At 31.7% G+C, this 12,848-nt stretch overlaps 1 protein-coding gene across 2 annotated transcripts in view; it reads left to right on the forward strand.

Moving 5' to 3' along the window:
- The first annotated feature begins 9,326 nt into the window (after positions 1-9,326).
- Positions 9,327-12,848, forward strand: part of LOC136981895 (epidermal growth factor receptor kinase substrate 8-like) — a 29,720-nt gene continuing 26,198 nt past the window's right edge. The window contains exon 1 of one of the 2 annotated variants that reach the window (XM_067278276.1): positions 9,327-9,794. The gene's annotated coding sequence lies outside the window, so the exon portion shown is untranslated. The remainder of the gene's footprint in view (positions 9,795-12,848) is intronic. The other variant, XM_067278275.1, reaches the window with a different exon arrangement.

The raw sequence follows: 12,848 nt of genomic DNA on the forward strand, positions 1-12,848 counted from the left end.
AATCAGTTTTGAATTAGCGAATCATTTCATTTTACTTTTATTTGTTATTTTTAATTTTTTATACACAAATTTAATTGAAGAAAATATGATTATTCAAACATTCAAAATAATTTTTTGAAAATAAAACTAGAATACTAATATTTTTTTATCAATCCACTTCTTTATCTTGTGGATGGTAAGCGGGCTTTTTTTTGTGATTTTCGTGGGTTCGATCAATTTCATAATGTTAGGTATTGTCCGGATCGATCTATTTGTGAAAATTTCAAAATTGATCGGGACTCGAATCCTCGAATCTATATTCCTCAGAGGTGCATGAATTATTTTAAAATTCAATAGCATCTTTTATACAGTATAATATACAATGTTTTTGTTGAAAATATAATTATGGGAGAACAAAAAAAAATATTTGTATAAATTGATGGAGTAAGGCAAGGCAACACTGGGCGATCTGTCATAGGGGGTTCCTCTCAGAAGACTTTTCATTTGAAATTGGTTTTATTTAAGTGATAGACACGTAAAGAAAACTCCAATAGTCAGCGCGTTGGTGGAGCGCGAACCCTCGACCGACTATTTAAAATAAATGCCATGTTAAAAAAGGGTTTAAAAACCTAAGAAAAGTTGCGAGCGGTCAAGGTGGCACCCTACCGCTGTGGGTTGACCCAGGATCGAATCCGGACGGGCCGAAAAATCCCCAGGAATTTTTCGGGGATGGTTCGTTCGGATATGTCGGACCACGTTCCTCACCACCCGGCCGCCCCATTATGGGCCTGGCCGAACCCATAACGAGCTTGCTAAAAGAGGCCTTCTTAGTGCCCACAGGGCGGAAAGAGTTTTTTAAAAAAACTTTATAATTTAGATAGATCAAAGTAATATACCGTACAATACCTTGATCTACCTAAATTATAAGGACGACAGATGGCCGAGGCAATTAATTAAGGCGTCAGCCTATAGCTCTGGGAATCTTTTTTCATTGGCAGTAAGCTGCATTTCTCACTACCGGTCATCCCCATTGTAAGTCCAGTCGAACCCGCGATGGGTATGGGAAAAAGGCATTCAAAGTGCCCACAGAAAAAAAAAGTAAAAAAATTGTCTGGCGCGTGATAGCCTCATGGAGCCCAGGCAAATTTAAATTAGGGGGTTCCATGCAAAGCGTTGACTTTTTCTTCGAGGGAAATTTTGAGGGAAATATTTTCTTAGAAATGATTGGTTTGGGGCCTCCAGTTGGTAGCGGCCTAGTTAATTGCCCTTTTTTCCGCCACTGTCTGGCCTCGTTTCTCACTATCCGGTTGGGCCTGGCCGAACCCACGACGGATACGGAAAAAAAATCCCAAACTACAAAATCATTAATTTGTGTAATTAAATATCATCTGACAGCATACTAATATTAATTATGAATTATTAATAAGATAGGTATAATTAAGAAATTAATAAAACAAAATTGAAATTTAAAAAAATAACAATAATTTAAACATCGTTTCCGATTTAATAATTCTATGGCGGGGCGCTAGTGGTCGACAACAACAACAACAACAGACGATAGAACCGTCGACCTGAAACCGTAATCAGGTTGTTTTTCTCGATCATACGATAAAATATTGTCTTAGATACGTTCAAGAATGCAATATCAAGTAAGATAAAGGTTTAAAGTTTAAAAGATTTCAAAATTAGATAAGATCTGTACGTATTTGTTTACATAAAAACATTCCTTTTTCTATTTTGATAACACAAGATATTATTTTTGATATTTTCCACTTTAATATATTACACTGTTCTATTTTTGGTTTTATATAATGATATATATTGCTTTACTTTACCTTAATCTGTGTAATATTTATATTTTTGAACATTGTTTTGACATTTGTTATTAAATAGGTGTGTTAGGATCTGTATAATACTGTTCTACATGGTTTTAGATCAATTTCCATGTACGGAATATAGTATAGTATACTGTGTTGTGGGTACAATTACATCTCCGAATGAATTGGTTGTATCGGTAGATCGTAACCATGGGAGCAAAAAAGTCAAAGGAACCGTACCTCTATGTACGACCCTTGGCGGGATCGGCCTACTTCTGGCTTGCGATTGGGAGTCGTGTCGTTCTGCTAAGACTGTGGCATTTAACTATTTGACCACACTGGCTTTGAGTAGCCCACTTGATCGTTCATGGACTACTCGACGTTATGTGGTTTAACGGGTGTGGGGTTTGCCCCGTGTGGATGTTGAGGTGCAAACGATAGTGAGCACCGAAGCCTGACACTGTGGAAAATATGTAGTGGTACTGGGAATGGTAAAAACTGAATGCAAACGTCTCGTCAAGGGTCACATGTACGGGTATGGTTCTGTTGACTTTTTTGCTCATACGGGGAGGTCTGTAACTCTGGGGTGCTGGCAGATCCCTCGTTTGGAGCTCGCATCTTACCATGGTGTATACCAGTGTTTCTCAAACTTTTTGGACCGCGACCCCCCTTCTGCACTTAAAAATTTCAAAGGACCCCCGAAGAATGAGTGTGTCGAAAAACATCCCGGAGGGAGGAAGTTAGGCTCATATTTAAATATTTATATTATTTTTATTATTTATATGTGCAATTTATTTAAGTAAAAATTATTTTATATAGTTTTTATTTCTATTATTTCTAAACATAAATCCATAGTAAATTTATAAAATATTTGAAAAAAATTGATCTGGAATCAATTTTTCAGCGATCCCCCAAATATTTTTCACGACCCCCACTTTGAGAATCACTGGTGTATACTATAATATAGTGTAGACTTGCTATATATACAGTATACAGTATAACAATGTGTGTGTGTATATATATAATGCTCTAGTCCTACAAAACAAATTGAACTAGTACACGAAGACAAGAAGATTCATAAAAGTGGAGATCCTCTTAGTAATATATTACATGTACCAGTATATATTTTAAAGTAAGCTGTCTATATATACAGTAGAGCATCGATTATCCGACTTAATTGGGGACTGGGGTTGGTCGGATAACTGAAAAGTCGGATAACCGAAAAGTATGAAAAAATACATTATTAGTATAGTGTATTAGGCCTGGTTTAAATACTAGCCTCCCTTTCGTGGTCGAGCCAGTGCTGCCAGCTAAAACATGCAAAAATTTAACAAAAATAATATTAAAGTAGCCAAGACATAACCAAATATAGTAGCGCCACATCACTAGCGGACATTTGAATTTGCCGACTAGAACGCGGTCGGTTAACCGATAAGTCGGTTAATCGGGGATCGGATAATCGATGCTCTACTGTATATATACATCTTTACCTAAAAATAACTTATACCACTCTACATTGACATTTGGTCATGTTTTATTATTATAATAAATGTATATAACTGGGAGAATCCCTGCTGTTGTGAATCTTCTTGTCTATATGCATTGGAACAATCTGTTTTGAAGGCACATTAACATACTGAACAACACATTATTGTGTGTTGTTGGATTGGACGGCTTAAGTAGTTAATTTGTGTGCTTATTGTTCTAACAATCTTCAGTTCGATTCGCTGAAATTTTTGTTAGTAGTATAGCCTAAATATGGCCTGTCTCTTACCGTGCAGCTGCTCCATTGACAGCCTGGCTAAATCTATGACATACAAATAAAACACCCTGACGTTGGGAGAAGAGAAAGAATTTTTTTTAAATATGTCGCTGAGAAGTGGTTGATGATATGTTACCTGTGTTTTCTGAACTCTCAGAAGATATTAAGTTGCAAACAGAATCCAGAACTATATCTGTTGCTATGCAAACACTATCTTATTTCACTTACATGAAATATGATAGAACATATCAGATATAAAATGCTTTAAATGATTTATAAAGGTATATAGCATCTGTACTGATGGTCTTGTTCTGTTTATATTTGTTAAAAAACATATCTGTAATTTTAAAGGAAATGAAGATATATCATCAGTAGAAGAGAGATTAAATTATAAAACAATTATATAATTAACTGATTTTACTGTAATTATTTCTCAAGTAATTGTGATTAATATTAAAAATGAATATCAAACAGCCAGGTTCCTTTATTGGGTTACTTAAGGCTAATTAATTATTAAGTAATTTGGTTAGAGGTTGACAGTTAAAAATGAATTTTTAAAGTTGATGTTAAGCAAAACAAATTGTATTGTTCAATAATGTAATGTTATTTTGATATTATTAATGAAATTCCACATGCAGTCATGAAGAAACTGAAAGTTGATTAATTATTCAAAATTAAGCTTTAAAATTATATTCATATGGGAAGTATATTTGGACAGCATAATTTTTATGATTTATTTTAGTTAATCAAGAATTCTTTTGTTTTTTTTCCTTCTTTTATCTCAAAAGTTCTGATTTTGCTAAATCATTTTTATTAAATATAGAGAGAGATTATCATTTGATGGTTTATTTTGATTATTTAGAACATGCTATAATCGTTTCATAAGTGGTTGAATGAAACTTGATAAGATTAAGTTTCATTCTGTTAAAAAAATATCGTTTGCGCTTTGTTTTATTGATATAAATTTATCTCAATGATATATATTATTCAAAAGAAATTTTTAAAATATTTTAAATTCAATTAAATCATTTTAATTCTATTTTGTAAGGTCTTTTTTGGATGTATATCAAAGGAACTGCCACACCCACCCTTCAAACCTACAGAGAAGGGTGTTTGAAGTGATTCTCTGAATCATTTTCTGATGTGTTAAAGTTGCCAAAAGTTATAAAAATAATTATAATTTGATTTTTAGTTTATTAATTAATTACATTTTAAAATAATAAAAATAATATTTTTATTCAGTAAATATTCTAGTTTGTTCTCTTAAGCAACAGACTATCTATAAGAGAAATCGGTTTATTAATTTGAAAATATTTGAATTGCTGGAAATATTTGTATCTATTCAAATTATAAGTCTAAAAACTGCAGTTTTGAATGTTAGAAGCCATACAAAGGAGTTTTCTATAACAGAGTTTTGATGTTTCGAAGCATGCAAATCTATCTGCATGAAAGCACTTTTACTCAATAGATATGTGTTATTTGTGCACTGAATTAGTGACTTTTCTGTAACATATAATTTATTAATGCATAAGAAAGAATGCAGTTTTAACAGGAATAGGAGTTTCAGAAGCATCTATTCAGTTAAAATGGGTGGAGTAGCATTTCCTCGATAAATATTCCTTTTCTTTCCTTTCTTATATAATACATAAAAGAATAAATTTTACAGATTCAATTTCCACAAACAGAGGAATAATGCACGTCCTGCGTTGTCAAGTATAAGGTTATCTTTACAAATAAAGAATGTTGTTTTAAATTTTTTTTTTTTTACATAAACAATTTATTGAACTTGAAATGACAAAATTACAAAATGCATTTTTATGATGCAATTATGTAAAGTTACTCCATTTTATAGAAAACATTTTATGAAATTAAAAAAATGCACTCAAATAATTCTAATTTTAAATTTATCTGAATTGAAAAATATGTCCAATTGTCAAGAAGATACATTAAAATAGGAAAGCATCAACCAATCCAAGCTTTGAGTGTAATCTGTTAGAATTTATAGCTACGGAGAAAGAAAACATGTTGTGTAAAATAGTATTTATGACTGGGGAGTATACTCGAGGGTGTGAATAAGTCAATGTTTTATCTAAAATGATAAAATATCTACTCGCACACTCTTGGGTCATCAATTTTAGAATAATTTGAAAAATTTATGTTGCATTTCTGTTTTGACGGCATAATATTTTCTACATGTAATTTAAATTTATATTGAGAAGTAAGTTTAACATTGCAAAACATAAACAGAACCTAATATAGTAAAGAATTGTGTTAAATTTTTCATGTGATCAAAAGTATTGACAATTTTTTTGGATTATTTCCAAAATTTGAAAACAAACTTTCTCTGTCCTTGTAAAATTGTATAGGAGTGCATTGATAAAACCATACAAGTCAAACTACAATTGTGAATGTTTTTTTTTTTTGTTTTATTCTTTTTTACCAGGTATAGTTTATCAAATACAAATATTGAAAACAGTAAAATTTAAATATTGTGTCAAATATCTATTTTTAGCTGTTTTAGGTAATGTTTTTTGTAATTTGTTATAACATTTTTATGTATCAACATGGCTGTATCAAGTTGTCTAATGTTAAAGTTAGTAACCTCCTAACCTAGATATTTCCTTCCTGACATATACACTGAATAATTTTTATTATACCTTATGCTATCATGACATACAGACATTATAAAATTTGACAATAAAGCCAAAATAATTTTGATTTTCGTTAATTTTATTCACTTGTAAAGGATGTAAGATTTTCTCATGCATGTTAAATGCTTCAGTGAGGTGTAGAATAATTTATCACCATTTTTTTTTTTATGATAATGCTATGAAGTGACAACTCATTCTTGAGGGTATCATTCAAAATTAACTAATCACTGTGAGGATTTATGTTTTTATCATGGAAACTATACATTATAGAGTTTATTGACATTAAGCAATAAATTCTCTATGTACACAGTATTGTTTAAATATTCAAAACATGTTTGGTCGGTCAGTATCGGCTTCATCTCGTTTCTAACTATGCTCTGATTTTTTCCAGGTCTTCAGCAGTTTAAAAAGGAAAAAGTTGCTCATATATTTATAATTTAAGATGCATAAAAATGATACATAATGTCAATTAAAACATAAGCATGGTTTATAAACTGGAAGTCATTCATGCTTCCCATTCCACATTGCATTTTAATTTAAAGTTTGATTGATACATACCAGATAGTTACGTAAGGTGACCGACGTTTGATTTATAGACTCTGGCATGGAACAAAAGTTAAGTAGGTTGTAATATAAAATAAATAAAAGATGCTATGCCGTAGTTTAAATTCATAAGAATAGAAACAACATTCTACTTGACTCATTTCCGACTGTCATCATTCATCATCGTGCTCTTTCAAACAGAACGCACCAAAATAACCATCAAGGGTAGGAGCTGATAGACCTTGAAAAGTTACAATTATTTCTCAATTTAAATATACATTTTTTACATACGAAAAGCATTCAAATTATTTTGAATAATTCCATTAAGATTTTTGTATATCGAATGTTGATTCCGTAAGCGTTAATAATAATCGTCAAGGACAAATCAAGGACTTTTATAAAAATCTCTTCGGGCAATATAAATGTTTGTTTTATTTCCCCCTCTTCACGGGCTACTGTTTTATATGGGACTTTAATAGAGAAAGGAATTTGCTGATTCTTGTAATGCCATCTAGGTATTGATAGTGATTTAGTGCATTTTAAACACACCTAATTTTAAATTAACAAATAAAACAATAATTCAAAATAAGATAATATATTTAAGAAGAAAAATATTTTTTAAAAAAAAAGAGCAGAAATATATCATAAATACTTTAAAAACTGTAAAGCTAGAATGGTTTTTCTACTCCACCAAGCTGCATTTAGGAATTTAAAAATCATTTTTCCTGGAGAAAAAATATTTTTTTTGTTCTCTTTTGTTCAATCTACTTATGTTTTTAACCTATTCTCTGAGTACAAAATATGTAGTTTAGGATAAATATAAAAATTTTTATGAATATTGCTCCGAGCATTATTGGCTTCACACACACTCGTATCAGTTTTCCGAGAAATTCAAGGTAAGACTATACTAGTTTTGATCAACGAATTACTTAAATATACATCAAGAATTGTTTTATATCTTAAGATTTTATACATTTTTAGCATATTTTTGTAGTTATTAACTAAAATATACATAATACCATTATGGAGAATGGTTAACTGGCACTTGTTTTAGTCTCCCATTAAGTGCCTCCCAATGCACAACTTGTTTTTCTAGAACTTCCCCGTTGTTGTTTTGTGTCTAGTAGAGTTTTTAAAAAAGCTTAATGTATCATTATCTTAAATCATAATATATGTATGTATATATATCAACGATTTATCGACGGGTCAATCCACGTCTAGAGTTTTTAGACTGTCTTGTTACAATTTTCTACTTTTTTATTACTGTTAAATAGGTGTATAACGGTGTGTAGAACGGTAACAGAACTTGTTTGTGAAGTGTTAAAATTACCCCCCTTTTTTCATATAGATATAATTATCACCCCTTTGCAAGTACAGTTTAGCAAGAAAAATATGAAATTCGCCGACAGGATAGTTGCAGAACCTGTAAAAATATATTTTTTCTGACGTGAGATAAATCATAATAAAACGCTTGCTTCAGTATTAGATTCTAGATTTTAGTTCAGAATATTGTGTATACTAAATTACTAATTGGGTCCTATCCGCGAAAAATGTAGAATGGATATAAATCTCTTCTCCAAGTGGAGATTTTAGTGTTGAAACTGTTTACAGCTATCCATAATTACGTAGACAGTTATGGGCCTTAGGCTAGAATATAACGACAAAGAGCAGTAGGCGTACAAGCTGCAGCTGCATAGGCATAATTGCCGAATGTATAGGAAGCTTTCATCTGTAAATTAAAAATGGACGACGTTCGTGTATTCATTGTTTTAGCTAACGGATCAAAACATAAAGCGTGGATCTTTTATGCATCAGTTACACTGTGTATCTATCAACTACATAATATATATATATTTATTTTTTATTTTTTTGGCGTCTTTCAGTCACAGTTAGTCACCTTTATTAACTCCTATAATTTGCGAGAACCTTCTCCCCGATAGCCGGAGGCCCCCTAGAATAATAATAATAATAATAATAATAATAAAACGGAATTGATGATGTAACAGCATCCTGGTCCAACATGGAGGCAATATTTTATTATTATGTACAAGATGAATAGCGAGTTTTGCCGCTTTGTAAAGTCATGGTGTCACACGGGTGTTTACGAAATTCCGAAATTCTATGACGAAACCGATTCTAGAAGCTCCAGAATATTAAATAGAACAGATATAATTAGAAACCTTCTTCAGGTGTATTCTAGAATTGCGCATTCCGTTCTGTTTCGCGCATTCCCTTAGGTGTTTAGCAAAGACAATAATAATAAAAAGCGCAGTGTTACGTTCGTAAATATCTCATCACTTCCGTGACTAGGTAAAGTGGGATGTGTTTCCCTGAGGGACAGTCTTCGCGAGTTACTTTTGCCCCCTCCCCCTAATTTTGAAGGACGCGCGGACCTACCGACTACTCACATAGAATACGTATATAATTAAATATCTATTCCTAGTAATTAATCGATCGAAAGTTGGTGTGTGGGGGGAGAGAAAGGTATTTTGGAGGTCGGCAAAGGCGGGAACTGGGAACCAACTAGGTCACAGGTATAGGTGTGCCGGCAGAAGATCCAAAACAGAGACATATACAGGAGACGACGTCCCACAATTCCGAATCGTGGCGTTTACACGCAGCACGCGCAAACTTCGTACCCCCCGCCGCTGCCTTAAACAGGTTATATTGCGTCACGTAAATAGTTAGGATTCCATTTTGTGAGGCTCTGGAAGGTTGAGCGTGTTCGCCTATTGTTTTCCGATAACACAAGAATTTAATAGCGGAGTCTATCGAAGGTCGACTTGTTCCGTTGTGTTTTCTACTCCGATAAACTTTTCGAATTGTACCCGTGTAGACGACAAAAATTAAAAAGTTTTAAACGTGGAATATAAACGTTTCGAAACATTTATTTATTTATTTTTTTTATTCCATATCGGCTCACACGCGATTAACGCGTCGTCACTAGTTGCAAACAGGGTCACTCCTACTTCGCGTCACGTGGCATGATAAACGAGAAACCGAATAGGATAAGGTAGAGCGGGATTTATCTTTCTCATGCAGGTAAGGCCTATATCGCTTCTAAAATAACGTGACGTTACCTTAATTTAATATTATAGAAGTAACGGGAGATGTGTTACGCCAGCGTAACCACTCGTTTCTACCTTCGTTGCTAACCTACTCTATACGAATTTTGCTGTCGTAGCTTAATTAGATTTACGTTCACCATCGATTTTCATGCGTGGATACTTAACTTATCTGCTTTATTTGTTTATTTTTTCGTAATTAAGAGTTTAAATATAATGGGTCAAGCATGCGCGACCCGACCTCTGACAACTGTTGACTCGATTCAATTATTTCCGCGATTCAGATTCTCACAACTTTCGACCCCGTTACACGTCCTTCCGTATCGTGAGAGAGACGTAAAATTTGATGACGGATAATGGAAGATAATCGGGATCGCTACATGAAAGAAAACACGCGAAAAAAAAAGAAAAAACAGAGAGGATCGGATTTGACACCTGCGCATTTTAGCAATCTCATGCAGTGGCATTCCATACACCTGTCGTCCTTACGGAAACCTACAGTTGTAAACCTGATCTACAAGCTCTTGTGCCTTCTATTTTGCCATGCGTATAAAAATCCTTGCTTAATTACGCAGATTTTTTTTCTAATTTTTTTTTTCTAATTAAACAGAACATTGAACTTGATTATGCATAATTTCCGTCTCTAGTTGGCGGCAAAGTAGCGCGGCATTTTGCGTATCACGGCAGAGAAGACTAGCATGCCAAACCGGGTTCGTAGATTCGCAAGATTGCATAAAATTGAAAAATCCCACATTTGTAACGTTACCTGGTTTGCACAACGTTAGGGATGTTATACAATCTCTGATGGAATGTTTCATACTATTAAAATTTTCTCAACTTGTCTTTCTACACAGCGGCACGACTAATGTAGAGATGTCGCTACCACGTATAGAAGTAAACAACCTTACAGATTGAGAAATGCTAGCGATTAATGTTATTGCATATAATCTCTCTGGGGACATTTTTTGCCACAACTTTCTAGCCTTTTTTTTTTGGTCGGCAACGGACGTAAATACTTGACCTAATTTGTTTTTAATCCTTCATCTCCGTCATTTTATTAAAAATAAAACTGGATGAGAATTTTATCTAATTTTAACATTTGTTTCCGTTACTTTTACTAAATCTTCCAGATTTTTAACACATTAAGTAACTTAGAAAAGAGAGGTAAAAATGTGTCATTATGTCACTTTACTTATGTAAATCTTAACGAACCAAAATATGTAATTAAAATATTTTGGTTTGTTAAGAAATATAACTGCATAAACATTAAAGATTTACATTGTTTTATTATTGTCTGTTGATCTAATTTTTATTACAAAAAAATGGATCCATTATGCATTTATAAAGGACACCATTCAAAATTGGTATTGTTTGTATGATTTTTTTTCCTTTTTGTTGTAATAAATAGGCAAAAATTATTGTTATTATTGGTGACATGAAAAATATTAATTACTAGAGTCTATGAAACACTATAATGTAAGAGTATATTCAGGATAAATTTTAGAAAAAATGGAATGTATTTTTAAATGATAAACATCTATACAGAGTTAAATATTGCTTTGTCATTTAAATTTCCACACGCAAACTCTATAAATCAATGTAATACAGAAAATTGTTTACTTGTCATTTGAAATAGCCACACAGATGTTACGTATACAAATCAGGTAATATTTTTGTAGTTTCTAACTGCATAAACTACCGATTCTTTACAATTTCGGACTTTTCGTGTGTTTGGGTATTAAATAAAATTGAATAAATTTATGCTGAATCTAATTTAAGGTGCATAAGAACTGCTGATTTAAGATGTCACCTTGAATGAGCAGTTGTTAAATCAGCAGTTCTTATGCACCTTAAATTAGATTGTAGCTCTGTAGGAGTTATGAAACATATTTTTGTCATCTTATCTATTGAAAATATTTTATTTAAAGTTCTTAATAAGTTTCGAAATATAAGTACCTAATAAATTGTGTAGAAAATTGTTTTTCTTATCTAATTTTCAGTTTCTAACTATCTCGTATCTATTCTCATAACTGAATAAGTTGATATATTTGTTATTTCAATTTACACATGTACTATTAAATAATTGTAAAGTATCTTGTTCACCAATTGTTCATAGATTGAATAATATCATATCATAGATAAAACAAGCAAGAACAACAAATTCCATTGTTATTCTTGCTTACTTTATCTATAATATTTGCTAAAGTTACTTCACGGTTTTCAAGTAGGTAAACTGTATTGACATCAACAGCCAGAAAATTGAAGACTTATTAGATACTTTATTCGTCGGGTGCATGAGAAAAATGAATTCTTGTAAGTTTTGTACTTATAATTGTTTTATTCATTAAGAAGTTTTGAATTTTTACGTAAATGTTAAATGAATTATTCATAAAAAATTATAATCTCGTCGACTAGTCAGTCGAGATCTGATAGACAAGTTGTGTTCATTGTGTGGTGTGTTCTCTCTTGAATATTTATATGTATATATTAGCATACATATGAATAGTAGTTTTCTCAATGAATACAAATTTCAAAAATTCTAAGTTGGTTATATATGGTTAAGTAGAAACCACCTCAAATTTACAGAATAAAATCTAGTAAATTGTTAGTAATATTATTATTTAATTTATGTTTATTTGGAATTACGTAAGAATTTTCTTGTAGAAGTTCATTAACAAAAAAGAGAGAGAGAGAGATTGCGTAGAATCATTAGGACCTTGTTATAAACTAGTTTTCGTAATAAACGTTTGTAATACATTTTAACCCATTTAGTACGAGAGTCTAATTGCAAAAAATGTCCGAGCCCTCATTTCTTTTGTTTCGCGTCATTATGTATAAGTGTTATAAGCTGTAAATTAAAACCTATTTAACAAATTTTACTTCCTGGAATATATTCCGCATATCTTTAATATTAAAAAATAATAATAAAAATTGATTGAAAAAATTAATTGAAAATTGACATGCAAATTTTAAAATTCAAATTTGAAATAGGAAAATTTTGAATAGTCAAACATTTAAGGCATGCAATCTA

The sequence above is a fragment of the Centruroides vittatus genome, unplaced genomic scaffold (genome assembly GCF_030686945.1).
Source record: "Centruroides vittatus isolate TY-2023 unplaced genomic scaffold, ASM3068694v2 contig_799, whole genome shotgun sequence".
Taxonomy (NCBI): Eukaryota; Metazoa; Arthropoda; class Arachnida; order Scorpiones; family Buthidae; genus Centruroides; species Centruroides vittatus.